This window comes from Macrotis lagotis, chromosome X (genome assembly GCF_037893015.1).
Source record: "Macrotis lagotis isolate mMagLag1 chromosome X, bilby.v1.9.chrom.fasta, whole genome shotgun sequence".
Lineage (NCBI taxonomy): Eukaryota > Metazoa > Chordata > Mammalia > Peramelemorphia > Peramelidae > Macrotis > Macrotis lagotis.
In genome coordinates, this window is record NC_133666.1 from 201,173,474 (window position 1) to 201,194,738 (window position 21,265).

Here is a 21,265-nt window from a genome sequence, read left to right on the forward strand (position 1 = left end):
AACCAGGAAGGATTGTTATTTGCTCCTTTCCCCAATCTATCATCAGGCTTTTACTCCTTTGTTAAAGTAGGTCTATGCTCTAAGGGTGCACAGTCCCAAAATTCAGTGGACTATTTTTAGAAATTTTTAAAGATACTTTTACTGACTTGTAATTTTTCAGTCCTTTCAAAAGAGGTATGCTTTAAAGAAAGGTGCTAATTAATCACCTGGCCTGTACTCTGCTCTGTGAGTTACTACAAGCACTCTTTTCTGCCCTGGAACCATGAGGAGAGTCCCTGTTCCACTGAGACCACAAGTTCTAGTATGCTAGTGCTCCTCCTCATCCTGGTATTTCTACCTGGATCCTAGTATGGACAAAACTATAGAGGCCTGCTAGCAATGAGGCCCTGTAATCTCCTTCTGAGGAGTTGTTACACCTCCTTGATCCTATGGGCTGAGAGCACCTAAACATCTGCTGCTTCTGCTTATTTAGTAACTACCAAGACCTGCTCTTGAGACTGTGCTGGCACAACCTGAATTGATGTTCACTTTTCTCTCAGCGTGGCAACTTTCTAAATTGAATTGGGCTGGAAAACTGTTTTATTCTAGATTCAACTACTCTAGAATTATTTTAAAGGAATTTGGAGGGACTTGGGAGAGAGCTCAGGCAAGTCCCTGGCTTTATTCAGTGATCTTGCCTCTGCCTCTCCTCTCCAGTCATTCTTGAAAGTATTTTGGAATTATGTTGAGTGAATAAAAAAATTTCATAACTTCTGACTCCAGTGTTAAATATATAATATACCCCAAAAATTTAATTTCAGAAAATTGTCATATGTACTTGAAATATTCATGCGACATTTAGCAAAAGCAAAATAGGTTGATGAATAAGTATACAAATTGTAGTATATAAATATAATGGGATATAATTGAACAGTAATGGAAAAAATGTTTAATATGAAGGATATCAAAGTAATTGGATCATTTATATAACCTCATGAAGATAGAGAGGTAAGCAGAACCTTGAAAACAATATGCTTGATGACTATAATAACCATGTGAATGAAAGGACACAAAACTGAAGCTCAACATTTTATAATTATTACACTTGTTCTAATGATATTGCTTCTTAAGAAAGGAGAAACAAAAGTCAGAAAATATAGGTTAGGGTCCCAATTATCCCCATCCAGAATTTCAGCAAAACAATAATAAGAAATAGAATACAGACTATGTAAATGATATTATAAAGGATTTTTGTAGATGATATAGACAGGACTTGAATTGAATAGTGATAGCCTCAATATCACTTTTGTTTCCTTTTTCTTGTCCAGTTGGGAAATTTCTCTGTCCTTTGTTACAGTTATGGAAGACTTTGATAAAATATCAAATATTGTTCTGGTTGGAGCTTCCTGGAAGGCTTCTTGCAGGTCCTACATGGGCACTATGTAGTATCCCGAAAAAAAAAATTGAACTGAATCAGGTCCAAACATTCTCCCCTCCTTTGCACAACCCTCCCCCCCCAAGAGATTGAACTATAGCATATTTCCCCATATATAAGATGTATCTTGATTTGGGGGTCCCAAAATTTGAAAAGAAAAGTATTACATTAAATTACTGAACTTAAGTTTATTCATCATGCTTTCAGGCATCTTTTGGGCAAATGTGGTGCATGGACACATGCTTAGTCCATTACATTTCATGAACCTGAAACACCAATTGCATCATACTTTGAACTCAGTCACTTCTTTTTCATCAGCAATTCTTCTGGCCTCCTGCTGAACCATCTTTGTGGACACAGGAATTCCAATTGCAGTTTTCTCTTCAATACATATCTTCAATTCCCTCTCTAAATCACGCCATTTTCCTGACTTGCCTCTCATGGTCTTCATCCGCTGTAGCATTTTCAGTAGGGTTTCTTCTTCCCCTATTTGTTTTCTCACTTGGAGAAGGACCAAACTTATGTTCACCAGCATGATTTCCATTCACTTTTACAAATTGGATCGCTTTTAACTTGAATTCCGCACTGTACAAAAATCTTTTCTGAGCCATTTCTGGGCAGAATGTGGCAAAATGTCACCTAATATACCAGTAACAAATGTGGAATAATGAACACAGAGACAAGCTCAAAAAAGTGGGAAATGTAAGTAAAAGAATCTACAACCACTGTATAAAGTGCTCCCAGTTTTTAGAACCCATTTTTTTAAAAGGGTGCATCTTGTACATGGGGAAATACAGTACTGGTTTTGAGATAGCTTTGAAAAGGTAAGATGATATGCTTCTATATTTTCCGTTGACAGTTAGAACTACAGATACAAAAATCACAGGTTATTGCACTTCAAATAATATATTATTTGTTTGTATATCTGTGAAGAAGCAGTACAGAAAACATTTAAAAAAGACTCTGAGCCAAGTAACCAAATGCTATTGGCAACTAGCTACAAGCATAGCTTTTTTCCCTTTTTTCTTTTTTCCTTTTTCTCTTTGATCTATGTCTGATATTCATCAATGATCAATGTGATAAATTCTCAGTATGGGATCCTGCTTCACAAATGCAGAATAGCAACTTGCAAAGAAGTAAAAGAAATATTAGAGAGAAACTGAGATATTCAATAACTTGCCTATGGCCCTATACCTACCTGGATATAAAAATACAAATTTTCTTGACTCCAAGCTCAGTCTCTTCCACTATGTCTCACAGATATTAGTTAACATTGTTGAAATAAAGTCAATAGATTCCGTTCTTCATATTGTGTTTGGAGAAATATGGTGAGAATAATCCAAAAAAATAAAAACAAAAACTACTGAGAGAGGCAACAATGTCCACATCATAATTTCATTTCTTAAGTATAAAAAATAAGTTTCATCTTGGAATGATTATTAGAGTAAAAAATAAGTTATAATTTTTCCTTTCCTTCAAAAACTAATCAGCATAGAAATCACCTTGAGTCCCTATATCCTTAATTTAAAAAGGCAGATAAATGCAAATTAAAAAATAATTTCCTGATTCAGGGAATTGATCTGAAAAAAAAATGTCCTTCATATTGAAATCATTGTGGGGAAGTTCAGATGAAAGAGCTTTGAAGGACCAAAGATTATATTTCTTTGCAATGTTATTTTGTTTACTTTCTACATAGCAAAATTATCTGGTCAGACTTACAGTGTTTTTTAATGGTTTCCAAAAGGTTTGAAAATTATTAGAGCAGCTGAGAGTCATATGTCAGAAACACACTCTTGTGGTGACAGTTCTCTTAAACTACTGATTTTTATCTGTGCTTTATCAATCTTCTGATAGGAATCCTGCTGAGATGGGAGTCACTGGAGGCAATCTCTCACCAGGAAACTTCTATCCTGTGTTTTAAATGAAGAAGGCAGCCTTGTTGAAGGACCTTATTGCAGAAAAAGAACTGGAAGACTAAGCATGTCACAAATCTAGGACAGATACTGAGATATTTCAGGTGGGTGGTGAGGACTGAGGACTAAAACTGGATAACTGGGAATAAAGGAGGGTGGTAGTGAGAAAAACCCTTGCACAGTTGCAGGCATGGAAGTACAGCAAGTACTCTCAGAGATCTCTCTGAATTACATCAGCAAGGGAAGCAGGCAGTAGTAGCTCAGCTAGACAGAATTGAGGAATAACATAAAGCTCATCAGCTTTGTGACCATTTTCAAAAGAGAAAAATTGAGCATGTCCATGCTAGATGAGTTTTCCAAAATTCTCACAGCTCGGGTTTGAACACTCCAGTGAGCTTCTTTGTCACTGATGTTAGAGCCTCCTAAGTACTGAAAGTAGTAAAGCCAGTTTCAAAAAGGCAAGAATTTTCATTGTGAAAAATACATTTTCAAGTTAAAGGTGTACATAATACATTTACAGAAAAAAAGATATAAGCCTCAACAGGATAGAAATATCTATTTCCCATTTAGGACTATGAACTAGTGTAAAAAACTAATACATATAAGATTCATCTTGGTCTATACATTCTTAATTGAAGGGCCAGAAAGATGATATTATTTTTTTAAAGTCATCTCGTTTAGAGAAAAATGGATGCCCTTAATATTGAAAATAATAGAAAAAATTTCACATTTCATATGACTGCTCCTGATAAAACATTAAAAGAAATTTTATCCTTACCTTTCATAATTAGAATAGAAGGTATAAAGTCAAAAAAAAAGAAACAAAATAGTACTGTATGAGGGTGTATTTTTTTTCATGGTGAGTGGGTGGCTGACAATACTGCCTTCTATTATTACTAACCCACATTTTTATTAAAGATGGAATATTTCTAATTGAAAATTTGTCATACAGCAAAATTCTATCTCGGGTATATTTTAATGTTTGTTGATTATTTTTACTGACAGCAACATCTATTAAATAAAAAAAAATTTCTCTGAGTTATTACTATGTTCTAATGGGGAAGTTTCTGGTTAATCTGGCACAATTAAATCCAGATTAGAATGTTGCCTCTCTAATGATTTCTCCCACTGGAGGGTAAAAAAATCCTTTGCTCTTTTTATTTTTACCACAACTAAAAATTCAAATTGAAATCTATATTGTTAATCTAATATGAGGCTTGAAAATGGAAAAAGGCAAGATAACCCACATTCTTAAAGCACATTTTCTGAACTATCCCTTCTCAAAAGATTCTTTTTTTTGCATAAAAGTAACCCTTTCATTTTGTTAATAAATAACAATTCAAAGAGCTTTATCCAAAGGTTTTAGACATTAAAAAATCTGTCCTATTGTAATAGGAAACCTTGGAGACTCATTGAAATCGCTGCAGAGGCACAAGTTTCTTTTTATTATGAAAGATGTTTATGTGAAGAACAAAATAGACAAGAGAAAGTAACTGCTTCAGAATACTTGATGGGCACTTTAATCTTCTATTAATATGCAAATTTTGTTCTTTAGAACCCCAGTAAGAGATTTTTTTTTTCCAATCAGGCTATTTGAAAATGGCCCTATTCTCCCAAAGGTCCTTCTAGCATGAGTCTAAGTGAAACACTGTTTTTTATGCTAATTCCCAGGATGCTCTTGTATGCATCATTTTCTTTTGAAATTATATGGAGTTTATTGAACCACATTTGTAAAACATTCCACAGTTGATTTCATTCTAAAGATCTCCTTTAATAGAGCTGATTCCCCTGTTGATCTGTGTCATGTGAGAATGTTAAAGAAAATCAGCTTTAACAACAAGGAAAGAAATAAAAAAGAAGGGTGGGTGGAAAGAAATTTGAATATAAGCTTTTGACTAGGAAAAGGACATTTTTTTCTATAATAATGCTTCAAGACACAATTAGCAAACTATACAATACTAAAGTCATAAACTATTATTCCTTAAATGCCTACCAAAGATCTAGGTAAACATTTTGTACCATATTCTTATTTTTGTTTTTGACCTGCATTTATGCAAAAAAATTTTGTCTTAAAAACCTTCCTTCTCAATTAGAACATCCTTATAATAGTAATAAAATACCATCAACATATACATTTCTTTGGAAATTAAGAAAAACATTTTAGAGTATATCATAAATATAATAGAAATATGAATGTCAACTTATCTTTTCTGTTCAGATTTTTAAAACTAAGTCATTGCTCTTCATTCTTTAATCCTAAATCAGATTGACGGAGAAAGACAATTCAAAAAATTCTGATGTCCTCACTTGTAAGTGCTTAATTCAAGGTCTGCTTCTTTATTCTCATACCCAGATACACTGCCAAAAAATTGTGGTATGTAAAATGTATTTGAATAAAACTAATCTGCAATTTATACTATTCATATAAGTATCTGTATATTGCATTATTATACACATCATTATATCTGCAAATGATGACTGATCATTTAATGTATGTGTAATTTAATAGCGTCCATAAAATATATAGCCTTTTTATAAAATTTGGTGAACATAAAAGTATTTTTCTTGGATTTTCCATATAAGTCAATTTACAATTTACACTCACATAAGCAAACATACACACACACACACACACACACACACACACACACACACACATACAAATACACACACACAATACCCCAAAATCTAGAATTCCATTTCATTATTTATTTCATATAATAACTAACAATTATATAAAACTCTGTTGCAGAGTACTGTCTATAAACATCACACTTGATGCATTTGATATTCACAACCTTATGATGAAATAGGTGTTCTAAGTAGTATCTTTTTTTTGTAGTTTTTGCAAGGCAGTAGGGTTAAGTGGCTTGTTCAAGGCCACACAGCTAGGTGATTATTAAGTGTCTGAGGCTGGATTTGAACTCAGGTACTCCTGACTCCAGGGCCTATGCTCTATCCACTGCACCACCTAGCCACCCATAAGTATCTTTTTAAAAATTTTAATGTTATTGATATTTTCCCTTTATATTATAGTGACAACTCACTCCCCACCAGTTTGAATCCTCCCTTGTGACATAGAAACAGTTGAGTAAGAACATCTGATTCAGAGACTATGTTGAAAAACATATATAATATTCAATTCTAGCTGTCCCCCACTCCCTTAGAGCAAGGGAGAAGGCATTCTGTATTATGATTTCCAGGGTACACTATTTTTTTATTACTAAGAATTTCACTTCCTTTTAATGTTCTTTAATTTCATTAACTGTCATTTTGCATATTACTCTCTTCACCAGAATTTATTTCTTTTTTGCATCAGTTCCTAAAATTTGTCCATATTTTTCTGAATGCCATATTTTGATGATTTCTTGTTACAATATTTAGTCTCTAACATTCACTGCACAACACATTTTTTTTCAAATAGTCCCAAAGCTTTGGGGATCACTTTCAAATCCAGTCATTTGTGAATACAAAGAATAGTTGTTATGTTCTATATTATATAGATGAGGAAATTGAAATTGTGATAAAGGATAGAATATGTCTGTGTCTGAGAAAGCATTTGAACCCATTTTGAATGAACTGTCCACATACTTTATCTATTATATTTAGGGTTTTTTTTGAAAACTAAAGATACATGTAGCATAGTTTCATTGAAAACTGTCCTCAGAGCTAGATAAACTTACTTTAAGACTCACTTCTGCTATATATTGGTTATGGCATTGTGGGCTATATGACTATATGGCTATATTAAAGATCATTCTTTATAACTATATTTCTTTACAGTTACAAAAAGACAGAAAGTTCCTTACCAAGAATATATACAAAGAAAACACAACCCTAATTGCTATCCTTTATCCTATTACTAACTGCCTCTGATGTAATTGTAGCATCAAAAACTGCCACCATGAGTTCTACCTTTTAGGGTATATTTCAGTGACCTTCCTGGATATTGTAAGGTATGTTTTTCTTTTAACCAGTTTAGAATACTGAAAACCAATTTTGCAAATCCATCTTTAGACTTAAGGAAGTTCCTTATTTGGGACCTAATCAAAGCACTCACATTGGCCACCTCAAAATTAAGAGAAGAATGGAATTAATATAAGCATTGGTTTAAAGAATGTGTAATACTAAAATTGATTTCAAAAATGTTATTTTTGGAACAGTTGCAGCATTAATAGCTGCAGAGAACATGTAATACTATATTGTATCTCATCTCACAGCAAGATGTGATTGTGCTTAAATAAATGAACAAACAGGAAACAGTGTGTATGAATGTTTGGGATCCTTCAATTTTAAGAACAAGTAAAATTAGGGAACTACTTTCTCAGCTATTAAAACGATGACACATGAGTATTGGTCCCTGAAGGTTAGTGAGGATAAAGTTAAAGCTGTGGTCAAAACTTAAGCATTGGCATTTGTATTCCCTAGGGTAAATCAGTCTAGAGAATTCAATACATTGTTCAAAACAGTGTCCTTGAAAACGCCCATGCAAAGCATATAAAATTCACTTGAGGATTCAAAGTGTCATTAGTGTATTTACAATGATTAATAATCATTGCTGTTACTGTCTTTGAAGTTGAACTAGTTTAAATTGTCATGCTTAAGTTTTCAAAATTCCAAGATTTTGCCAAATATGTAGCTTTTTTTCCACTGTGACTAAAAAGTATTCCTTAAGGCAATGAGTCTCTGCTCATTCATTGTAAGTCCACATTCTATATAGTAACTAATAATCACAAACTATAAAGTGAAATTTGTTATTCAAAAATATCTTTCAGTAAAGAAACCTACAAAATTATTCAATGCTACTATGTAGAGAAAATAAACTAGAGTAAGGATAAAATAAAAATATTCTTAATTATGCTTATCTGAAATAATTTTTAATTGCCTTTAACCTAATATAGAAAAAACTAGGAAGGTTGGAAGAATGACAAATTATCCATCTTATTCCTTGCTTGATTTAATCCCCATAATTATAGTAGATACTTAACATCAATTCACAGAGAAACCTAAGGTAATAACCAAGAAATGACACATTAAGATATGTAGACACAAATGAGATCTAGTACTTTCTGCTTCTATTTTGTTCCCACCAAACTCATTTTTGGAATGTTTGATCTTAGATATTGAGAAATTATTATCCATTGCTAATTAAAGAGATTGACTTTAATTTTAAAAATTCTTATATGCTTTTATACCTTCCACTAATAGTTGACCCTCCCCTACCACTAGGCAAAACACGCCTCTTATTGTAAAAATTATTGAAGAGTTCAGCAAATCATATCCCCACATGGGACATTTCCAAAAAACATATCTCTCTCTACATCTCAATTTCATCACCCCTTGAAAGTGAGTGGTGTTCATCATCTATTTTCTGAATTTGTGATCATTTCTTTTATCAGTGTTAAACTTTTATCAAAGTTGTATTTCTTTATATTGTTCTCATATAAAGTGTTATCTAAGTTCTGTACATTTCATTCTGCATCACAGATTTTCCAATTTTCTTCTGAAATTTTCCATTAAATTTATGTTCATTTTGTTATTTCTTCTGGCACAATAGTTTATCATCACATTGATATGCTACAAATGTTATTGCCATTCCTCAGTTGCTGGAAATCCCTTTGTTTTCTGATTATTAGTTATTATGAAAAGAGCTGGGCAGGTAGGTGGTATAATGGATATAGGGTCAAGTCTGGAATCAGGAAGACTGACCCACCTGAGTTCAAATCTGACCTCAGATACTTGCCAGCTTTGTGGCTAGTCACTTAACTTTACTTGCCTCAATTTCTTCATTTGTAAAATGACCTGGAGAAGGAAATGGCAAACTATTCAGCAATCTTTGCCAAGAAAGCATCATATGAGTTTCTCAGAGAGTTGGGTTGAACTAAAATGTTTGAACAATATAAATAAAATAGCTGTCATAAATATAGTTGTATTTATAAATGTTTTGCATCTTTCTTTAAAAGACTCTATAGGAAGGGACAGAGCCAAGATGGCGACAAGAAGGGTTCAAGTCTTAGGAGCTCTCTGATAAAACTCATAAACTAAGGACTCTAACTAAACTTTCAAGAGACAGAACCCACAAAGGGACCCAGGGAGGTAGTTCTCCTACTCAAGGTAACCCGGAAAACAGCAGAAAGGCTCTGCTCCCCAGGTTGGAGGGGAGGCTCTCCAGAGGGGTGGTGCGCCAGAGCGAAAGAACTTCAGCCTCCCGGAGGCAGCCCTAGGGTGCTGGGAGCCAGGGCTCACAGCAATGGGGGAGTCTCCTGAGCTGCACCCCGGGGACCACCGGGCACAAAGTGGGGGAACAGCAGGGGACCACTGCCAGAGCAAGCACATGGAGCCCAGCCCTCAGGACACACAGCCAGCAGCTTGGTCTTTTGGCAGCCCAGACCAGGAAAAAGAAGCAGGCAGGAGCCCCCAGGACATGAGCCCATTGAGCTGAGGGACGGGAGTGAAGAGAGACTGCTGAGCTTTATCCTCTGCCTCTGGAACAGGACTCTGGGACTCTGATCACATTCAGATCCTGATAGCAGTCTAGGCCCCCCCATAGAACAACAGGGCCCCCCCACCTCGGCCCCATGGCAGAGTGGGGCGCTTATGGTCATTCACAGACCAGGAGGGAGGACAGAGCCTCACACACGGAGACCCTTGTGGGAGTGTCCCAAAAGATCAGGAAGTACCCCCAAACCAAGACCAGACTGGGAAAATGAGCAAGCAGAGAAATAAGAGGAAGACTATTGAGAAATATTTTACAAATGAGCCCAAGAAGGATCAAAATACTCAGTCTGAAGATGAGGAGGTAAAAGCTCCTGCAACTAAAGACTCTAAGCCAAACAGAAATTGGGCTCAGGCTATGACAGAGCTCAAAAAAGACTTTGAAAATCAAAAGAGGGAGTTGGAAGAAAAACTGGGAAAATAAAGGAGAGAGATGCAGGAAAAACAAGAAAATGAAGTCAGTAGCTTAGTCAAGGAAATCCAAAAAAATGCTGAAGAAAATAGCATGCTAAAAACCAGCTTAGGTCAAATGGATAAAACAGTTCAAAAAGTTATTGAGGAGAAGAATGCCTTAAAAAGCAAAATTGGCCAGATGGAAAAAGAGATAAGAAAACTCTCTGAGGAGAACAAATCCTTCAGACAAAGAATAGAATTCAGGGAGATTGATGAATTTACCAGAAATCAGGAATCAATACTTCAAAACCAAAAAAATGAAAAATTAGAAGAAAATGTGACATAACTCATTGAAAAAAAACAACTGATATGGAAAACAGACTTAAGAAAGATAATTTAAAAATTATTGGAATACCTGAAAGTCATGATCAGGAAAAGAGCCTTGACATCATTTTCAAAGAATTACTAAAGGAAAATTGCCCTGATATTCTAGAAGCAGAGGGCAAAATAGAAAAGGAGAGAATCCACCCATCCCCCCGAGAAAGAGATCCCAAAAAACCCAACCCCTAGGAATATTATAGCCAAGTTCCAGAACTCCCAAGTCAAAGACAAAATATTACAAGCAGCCAGAAGGACACAGTTCAAATATCGTGGAGCTGCAGCCAGGATCACATAGGACTTAGCAGCAACTACATTGGAAGCTCATAGGGCTTGGAATACAATATACCGGAAGGCAAAAGAGCTTAGAATGCAGCCAAGAATGAACTACCCAGCAAGGCTGAGTGTCCTCTTCCCGGGAAAAAGATGGACTTTCAATGAACCAGGGGAATTTCAAATGTTCCTTTTGTAATGGCCAGAGCTGAACAGAACGTTTGATCTTCAGATACAGGACTCAGGTGAAGCATGGAGATTGGAGGAGAGGGGGGGAAATATGAGGGACTTAATGAGGATGAACTGCATGTATTCCTGCATAGAAAAATGACACTGATAATACTCATATGAACCTTCTCAGTTAATAGAGCAGGTTGAGGGAGCTTTTATAGTTGAAGCACAGGAGAAAGCTGAATTCGAAGATAAAATATGGTGTAAAAATGGAGTCAATAAAAAAAGGGGAAATGGAATGGGAGAAAGAAAAAGGAGAAGGGGAATAGTCCAAGATGTTTCACATAAGATTTTTTTATGACAATGAGCTATTGCAATGATATGGAAGGGGGAGGCAAGGGGGAATGAGAGAACCTTTGCTCTCATCAGAGATGGCTAGGAGAAGAAACAGCAAATATACTCAATGGCGTATAGACATCTGGAGTAAGAAGGAGGGGGGAGCAGGGGGAAGGGGTGGGGATGTGAATAAAGGAGGAAAGGATGGACCATGGTGGGAGAGTGGTCAGATATAGAACATTTTCTTTTTTTACTTCTTGCAAGGGGCTAGGATTGGAAGGCCTGCCCAGGACCATAGGGCCAGGTGGATTCTGGGCCTAAGGGGTGGTATGGGGGCTCAGGGCTTCTTGGCCCCAGAACCAGGGATCTGTCTGCTGCACCACTCAGTGACCCTACAGCAGAGTCAGAGTGGAAGGAGAGAGAAAATATAGTACATGGTAGTGGAGAAATAAGAAAGGAGGGAGTTGAGATCAGCAATGGCAATGTTGGAAAAATATGGAAGTAACTTTTATGATGGACTTATCATAAAGAATGAGATCCACCCATGACAGAGTTGGTGGTGTTGGAACAAAGACTGAAGCACATTTTTGTTATTATTATTTGGGAGAGGGTGCAGGGCAAGTGGGGCTGGGTGGTCTGCCTGGGGCCACATAGCAGGGTGATCTTTGGGTGTCTGGGGCTGGATTTGGACCCAGGTGCTCCTGGCTCAAGGGCCAGTACTCTGTCTGCCACCCAACCACCCCTGCTATTACTACTATTTTATTTTATTTTGGGTGTTTTGTTTTCTTCTTTTTGGCTTTTGCAGGGCAGTGGGGATCGGGTAGCTTGCATGTCACACAGCTAGGTGATTGTTGGGTTTACAAGGCTGGATATGGGCTCTTTTGGGCTCCGGTGCTCGTGGCTCCAGGGCTGGTGCTTCATCCATTGTACCACCTGGCCATACCTACAATTATTACTATTATTTTTTTTAATTTATTTTTTTTTCTCTCCCCTTTACTTTTTTCTCCCAAGCAAGTCTATCTGTATTGGGGGGGGGGGGGTATTTTGTTTACTTGTAAACAAGAATATTTTATTAATGTAAAAAAAAAACATTTGTACAAAATGAGAATAAAAAATAAATTTAAAAGACTCTATAGGATATAGACCCAACAGTGGTATCATTCAGTCAGACACCATGCACATATCAGCAAGGATGAAAATTACTTTGGAAGAGGGCTGAACCACTTCATAGATCCACCAACAGTGCATCAATGTTGACTGTGTTCCTACATCTGCTTCAGAATAAACTCATTTTCCTCTTTTATCATCTTTGCTAGTCTGATCAGTGTGAGGTAAAACCTCAGAACTGCACAAATTTGTATTTTTTAATTATTAGTGATTCAGAGGATTGTTTCATGTAGTTATTGAAAACTTGAATTTCTTCCTTTGAAAAGTATCTGACATATATCAATAAAAATTTATCAGTACCTTATAAATTAAATCAGAGTCCTATACATCTTAGAAATTAAAAATGAGACCTTTATCTGAGGAAACACTACAAATATCAACACTTATAGACGATTTGGCTTTATATTAAACTTTAATTTGATATAATCAAAATTATCCCTTTCACCTTTTGTGATCCTCTGACTTGTACAGTCATGGACACTTCTCCAATTACTAACTGTGTAAGGTAGTTTCTTCCCTGTTTGTTTATTATATGACTTACTATGTTCATCTTATAAATATCTAGACTTTATCATGGGATAAAGGAGTTTGAGGAGTTGACCTAAATCGAATTTTCCTAAATTGCTGTCAAGTATTCCCAACAGTTTCTGTCACGAATTGAGACTTTTCCCCAGAAACTGTGGTATATATCAATCATTATGCTATTATGTTTGTTTGTGTAGATTGTATCTAATCTATTTTAATGATTAGTCTTTCATTTAAATAATACCAAATTACTTTAATTATCAATTCTTTTTATTATCATTGTTTATCTGATAATTATGTATTCCCTTCCAAATTTTTTTCATTATCCTTTATATTATTGATAATTTGTTCCTCCAAATTAATTACATTATTTTTTGACAATAAAATGTTTCCTTGGTATTTGTTTGGTACTTAATTGAATAAGTAAAATTGACTGGAATTGCAATTTCTCATCATATTGGTGCAACCTAGCCATGAGTCAAAGGTTTCTCCATTTAAATCTTTATTTTGTGGAGTATTTTAAAGTCATATTCATGCTATTTACATATATCTATATGTACTTATGTATAGACATCACAAACATGTACCTGTGCTTGTATATATATATATGCATTATATAAAATACACATTCCTAGTATATATATATATATATATATATATATATATATATCATATATATATCATATATAATATATATACAGGGAGAGAGAGAGAGAGAAGTTTTTGGATTTCTTATTCATTATTTCAAAAATTTATCCTTTAATTTATTATATTTTTAAATTTATTTTTCCAATAATTCATTTGCTTATAGTTTTCTCCTTCCCATGACCTAAGATAGTAAGCAATCTGATATAGGTTATACATGCACAATCATGCTACATATATTTTCATATTAGTCATATTGTGAAAAAAGAATCAGAACAAAAGGGAAAACCATGTGAAAGAAAAAACAAGGACTAAAAAAAATGAAAATAAAATACTTTGATCTGCATTCAGACCCATCCAAAGTCTTTTAGACTTATCTTTTCTCACTACATTCCTTATAAGAGCCAAATCTATTTTAGGGGATTATCACACAATATTGGTGTGACTGTACAATTCTCCTGATTCTGCTCAATTCACTCAGCATCAGTTTATGTAAGTTTTTCCAGGTTTTTCTGAAAACTGCCTGCCTGTGATTTCTTATAGAATAATAGTAATTCATCACAACTATTTCTGTCATTACCAATTTATGGAAATTCCCTCAGTTGCCAATTCTTTACTATCACAAAAAGGAATTTCTTGGTATGCAAACCTAAAAATTGATATTACTGGATCAAAGGTTATACAGTTTTATAACCTTATGGAAATACTTAGAAATGCTCCTTCAGAATACATGTATCAATTCACAACTCCACCAATAGAGCATTAGTGTCCCAGTTTTCCCATATCTCCTCTAATATTTATCATTTTCTTTTTCTGTTATATTAACAAATCTGATAGTTGTGAGGTGGTGTCTCAAGAGTAGTTTTAACTTGCACTATTGGTCTAATCATTAATTTGGTGATAGCTTGAATTTCTTGTGTGAGAACTGCCTGTTCATATTCTTTGACCCCTTCATCAATTGAGAAATGATGCAAATTCTTATAAATTTGATTCAGTGTGTATGTATATATATATATATATATATATATATATATATATATATATATATATATATATTAGAAATGAGGCAGTTATCAGAAATACTGTCTAAAATTGTTTTCTGGATTTTATTTATTTCTAATCTTGATTGCTTTGGTTTTCTTTGTGGAAAACCTTTTTAATTTAATGTAAATTAAATTTTTTATTTCATAATGTTCTCTATCTCTAGTTTGGTCATAAATTATTTCTCTTTCCATAGATTTGAAAGATAAATTATTCCTAATTCTCCTAATTGACTTACAGTATCACCCTTTATCTCTAAATTCTAAACCCATTTTAGCTTTATTTTGGTATAGGGTGTGAGATCTCAGTGTATGCCTAGCTTCTGCCATGCAGTTTTCCAATTTTCTCAGCAGTTTTTGTCAGATAATACAATAGCTTCTTCAGAAGCTGAGGTCTTTGGATTTATCAAACAGTAGATTACTAAAGTTATTTGTTACTGTTTCATGTGAACCTAATCTATTCCCCCGATCCACTATCCTGTTTCCTAAGCATTATAAATTATTTTGATAATTACTGTTTTATAATATAGTTTTAGATCTGGTACAGCTTAAGACACATTCCTTTGCATTTTTTTCCCTTTACTTTCCTTGATACTCATGATCTTTTGCTCTTGCAGATAAAATATTCTAAAATTTTGGTAGCTTGATTGGTATGGCACTAAAAAGAAGATTACTTTAGATAGAATTGTCATTTTATTATATTAATTTGGCATACCTATGGACAGTTAATATTTTTCAGTTAGTTCTCACTTTATTTGTGTGAAACCTGTTTCGTAATTGTATTCCTATAATTTCTGGGTTTGTTTTTACAGGTATGGTCCCAAGTATTTTATATTGCCTATAGTTACTTTAAATGGAATTTCTTTTTCAATCATTTGTTTTTGTTCTTTCTTGGTAACATATGGAAATGCTGATATTTATGTGAGTTTATTTTATGTCCTACAATTTTACTAACATTGTTCATTGTTTCAAGTGGTTTTTCTAGTTGATTCTTTAGGATCCTCTAAGTATACCATCATATCATCTAAAAAGAATGATAGTTTTGCATCCTCATTGCCTAATCTAATTCCTTTAATTTCTTTTTTTTGCTTCTCTTATTGTTGAAGCTGGTATTATAGCACAATACTGAAAAATAGTGGTGATGAACAGACATTCCTCTTTCACCCCTAATCTTATTGTGAAGGCTTATAATTTATTCCCATCACATATAAAGCTTTCTGATGATTTTACATAAATACTGCTTATCATTTTAAAAAACTATTTAATCTTTTGTTCTCTAGTGTCTTAATAGAAATAAGTGCTATATTTTGTCAAAAACCTTTTCAGCTTTTTTACTGAGATAATCATATGATTACTGTTAGTTTTGCTATTGATATAGACAATTATGTTGATTTTTGCTAATATTGTACCAGTCCTGCATTCTTGATATAAACTCTACCTAGTTATTGTATATTATTCTGGTTATAAAATGCTAATTTGCTAATATTGTATTTAAAATTTTTATGTATATCATCATTACATAGATTGCACTATAATTTTATTTCTTGCTTTTGCCTTTTCCTGTTTTACATATCAGCATCATATTTGAATCTTAAAAAGAATTTGATTGGACTCATTCTTCACAAAGTTTTATTTAAAAAATGGATTATTTAGCATTGGAATTAATTGTTCTTTAAATATTTGGTAGAATTCATTTTTATAACCAAATGGTTCTAGAGAGTTTTTCTTAAGTTTATTGATGGGACTTCTGAGATACAGTCAAGATGTCACCATGAAGCTAACATGCTCCCAGAGCTTTCCCCTAACAAAGGAAAATGAAGCCTCTGCACTGACATTAAAGATACAGATCCAACCAAGAAAAGAGAAGATCCAAAGGAGCTTCCAATGGGAGATATCTTGGAGGATCTTCAGTGAAGCACTGTCTCTTTGGGGAAAAGAGGGAAGTAAAGCTAGTGGGAGGCTTTTAGCCACAGTGCAATTCCGGTTCTTGTAGTATGACAACATAGGTCCAAGTAGGTAGACCAGCAGGGAGGGTCCCAAATCCAAACAAACTCTGATCTCTGGGAAAACTAGAGCAAAAGACAGGACTGGGTTGGGAATAAATCACTGCAGAGGCAAAATCTGGACATAAAGGAGGAAATAGATCTCTGCAAAGACTTGGACTGCATAGGAAATATATTAGCCAACAATAAGCCAGGGATCAGACCCCAGGCCCTGCACAAAAAGTTTGGATCTATATTCTTATACCCCAGGAGCAGAACTCAAACAACAAATATGAGGGGAAAAGCTGAAAGAGAAAACTACATCTCAGATAAAGATGATAAAAATGCCATGTCTGAAGAAGAAATCATTGAAAAATTACTCACAGGTGAAGTTCAAAAGAGTCTATTAATTGGCCTCAAATCCAAAAGCTCATAGAAGAGCTTTTAAAGGAACTTAAAAACCAAAGAAGAAAAGAAGAAGAAAAATGGAAAAAATAAATAAGAATCATGAAGGAAAATTATGAAAAATTGAACAAAGTCAACTCCTTTAAAAGTAAAAAATAACCAACTGGAAAATGAATCTAACTCCTCAAAAAATAAAATTAACCAACTGGAAAGGGAAACAAAAAAAATTAATTGAAGAAAATAGGACCCTGAAAAGCTTCCATCAAACAAAACGAAAAGGTTGAACAAATTGAAGAAAACATAAAGTACCCTTTAGTAACAAAAACCAACCTGGAAAATAGATCCAGGAGAGATGATTTATTAACCATTGGACTACTAGAAAGTCTAGATCAAAAAAAAGAATCTGGAAAACATCTTGCAGGAAATTATCAGGGGAAAAATGTCCAAATCTGGTCAAACAAGACAATATAGCCATTAAAAGAAGACAATTCCATTGAAAGAATAAAGGACTCATAACCAAATTCCACAATTCTCAAATAAGGGAGAAAATATTGCAAGCAGCACAAAGGAAACAATTAGAATATAAAGGAAATACAATCATGACCTTTCACTCTCAACATTGAAGGATGGAGGACCTGGAATACCATATATTAGAATGCAAATGACCTGGGATTACAGCCAAGACTTTATTATCCTGCAAAATTGAGCATATACTGGCAGGGGAAAAGATGGATCTTCAATGAAATAGATGACTTCCAAAATTTCCTAACAAAAAGTCAAGAACAGAACAGAGAATTCAATTGCCAAAGACAATTCAAGGGGTACATAAAAAGAGGAAGAAAAAAACAAAGCAAAACAAAACAAATGTTAGTCATTACCATCAAATTGCATACAACCCTAAAAAAGAAGATAACACATATGTAACTCTTGAGAATTATATTTCTCTTAGAAAACTTAAAGAGTTGAATATAATTGAAGAGATTGGACTTAGAGGATATGAGTATGGTTGGATCTTGTCTATCCATTGAAGAAGACCAAGATGACATCACTATGTTTGAGATGAAAAAGCCCTGATGAAAAGCAGAGATGTTACCTCTAAACCTAAGTGTCTCAGTTTCCCTTGACCTACTTTGATTTTGCTATTCTTACAAAACTTAGCACATTTTTTGGTTAGGGCATCATAAACTGGGCACTCCTGAGTCATTGTTTCCCATAACATCAATTCCAAAGGTACTAAGTGATACCTTCAAGTTATTCTAGTACTTAAATCATTTTGAGATTCTATAATTAATTAAATCAGAGTTAGACTTAATTCATATTTTACTTTACAAGAGGTTAAGTACCCTGGGGGGGGGGAGATTGGGGGGGTAGAATGTTGGAGAAAGTATGCTTAGGTGGAGGGGTGAAAATGGTTCAGAAATCAATTTGGCTTTGAATGATGCTTTGGCTCATGAGGATTGTATGTCCTTGGAGGGTACCTGAAAAGGGGTAAGGTAAAATAATGATTAAAATTTGATGTAATTCAAGACCCTTGAATAGTATACTTCTAGTGAGATAGAAGAAGAGAAAGTACTTAGTGACTTTGAGACAATACTGATCATCAAACAACCAAATAATCAATCAATCTATCTATGATGATATTTTGATAGCACTTTGAGCTATCAATTGATCAAGCTTTGATTGATGATAGATAAGTAACACCAGGTAAAGAAGCACAAATAGAGGGAAATAAGGGAGGGTGTGAACACTGAGTTAATTCTATTCAATAGATTCCACCCAGTTAGAGAGTAAGATACATTTCCCCTTGAGTTTAAAAATCTATACTACAATACAGGGAAAGGAGGGGTGGGGGAAGGGAAAGATGTGGGAAGAAGGGACTGATGAAAGGGAAGACAAAGGTATAAGTAAAAATAAACAAAGTTCAATTTTTAAAAAGTTAAAGAAGAAAAGGAATAAATCTTCAGTGAGGAGGAATAACAGGAAAGGAAAGAGAAAAATATAAATGGGGAAAGATAGTATGGAGGGAAATTAAGAATTAGTAATTTTAACTGTAGATGTGAATGGGATGAACTCTCCCAAAAAATGGAAGTACAGAATCAATTAAAAACTAGAACATTTTAAGCAGAGAGAGACACACACACACAGATTAATAGTAAATGGATGGAATAAATTATATTATGCTTCCGCTGAAGTAAAAAAAAATCAGGGTTAATTAAACATATCAACAGCAAAATCAACAGAATCATATGATTATCTCAATATATACACACCACAAACAGAGGTATGTATACAACTTTTTTAGGTCTGACAAAGGCCTTTGATACAGTCATTCACTAGGGTTTATGGAAGAAGTTAATCAGGATTGCACAGCATGATATATATGCATGCCTGAGTTTTGCCCAGTGGATGATGCTCTCAAGTTTTCCCAGTTACCAATGGAGTAAAACAAGGATGTGTCCTTGTTCCCATACTTTTTAGCACGATGTTTTTGGTCATGTTGTCAAACATCTTCAATGAGTATGAACATGGCCTCAAGGTCAATTACCATACTGAGGGCAAATTCTTTATATTGAAAAGACTACAAATCCAGAGTAAACTAGTGGGAGTATTGGTGCATGATCTTCTATTTGCAGATGATCATGTGCTCCATGCAGCTTCTGAAGGTTAGTTGCCATTGACACAAAGTTTGGATCAATTCTCTGATGCTTCTCCCAATTTTGGTCTAACAATTAACACCAATAAAACACAGATGTTCCATCAGCCACCACCACACCATCCCTATGTAGAACCATCAATTACAGCAAATAGAGAAGTTTTGAGTACTGTGGACAAGTTCACTTACCTTGGTAGTGTCCTTTCCAAGGAGGTACACATTGATAGTGAGGTTGATACTTGCATTGAAAGAGCTAAGTCTATATTTGGGAGGCTCTGGAAGAAAATATAGGAGAGAAGAGGTATTAGACTGACTACCAAATTGAAAGTCTACAGAACCATTGTGCTGACCTCATTGCTATATGCCTTTGAAACCTGGACAATCTGCCAGCACCATGTCAGTAAACTGAATCAATTCCATTTAAATTGTCTTGGGAAGATTCTGAAGTTCACCTGGCAGGAGAAGATACCAGGCACTGAGGTCTTTTCTCAAGATAAACTGCCAGGCATTCCAATATTATGACAAAGAGTGCAACTACAATGACCTGGACACATTGTTAAAATGTCAAATGTATACTTGCCAAAAAGCTATTTTTATGGAGAACTCAAACAGGGCAAGCTGCTCACAGGGTGGTCAGGAAAAAAATGATCCCAAGACACCCTGAAAGTCTCATTGAAGAACTTTAGAATTGATTGTACAGTATGGGAGACACTGGGACAGGATCCCAACCCCCACCCCCAGCATGGTGTATTCTCATCAGTGAGAGTTCTATACTTTATTGAGAAAAGCAAAATTGAAGCAGCTCAAAGGAAACATGATATCACTATGTTTTTACTTCCCACCCTAGGTGCTCACATGGACCATTTGGGCCAAACCTGTGGTAGAGCTTTCTGAGCTCATATTGATCTGATCAGCCACAGTAGGACACACTGTAATCTCTCTCAAACATAGGGATACCATTTTGGTCTTCTCCAATAATGATAAACAAGAACCAATCTCAAAAGATGCTGAAAAAGTCTTTGATATATTATGTCTATTTCTATTGAAAACACTAGAAACTTTAGGGATAAATGATGTTTTCCTTAAAATAATAAATAGTATCTATCTAAAATCATTAACAAATATTATATGTATTGGAGATAAACTCAGAGGATTTCCAATAAGATCAGGAGTGAAATATAAATACCCACTATCACCATTGCTATTCAATATAGTATTAAAAATGTTAGCTTTAACATTAAGAGAAGAAAAAGAAATTGAAGGAATCAGAAATGGTAGTGAGGAAGCAAAGTCTTCACTCTTTGCAGATGGTATGATGGTATATTTAAAGAACCTTAGAAAATCATCTTTAAAAATTCCTTGAAACAATTAAAAAATTCAGCAAAGTAGCAGGATATAAAATAAACCCACAGAAATTATCAGTATTTCTATATATGAACAATGAAGCTCAAGAACAAGAGATAGAAGAATTCCAT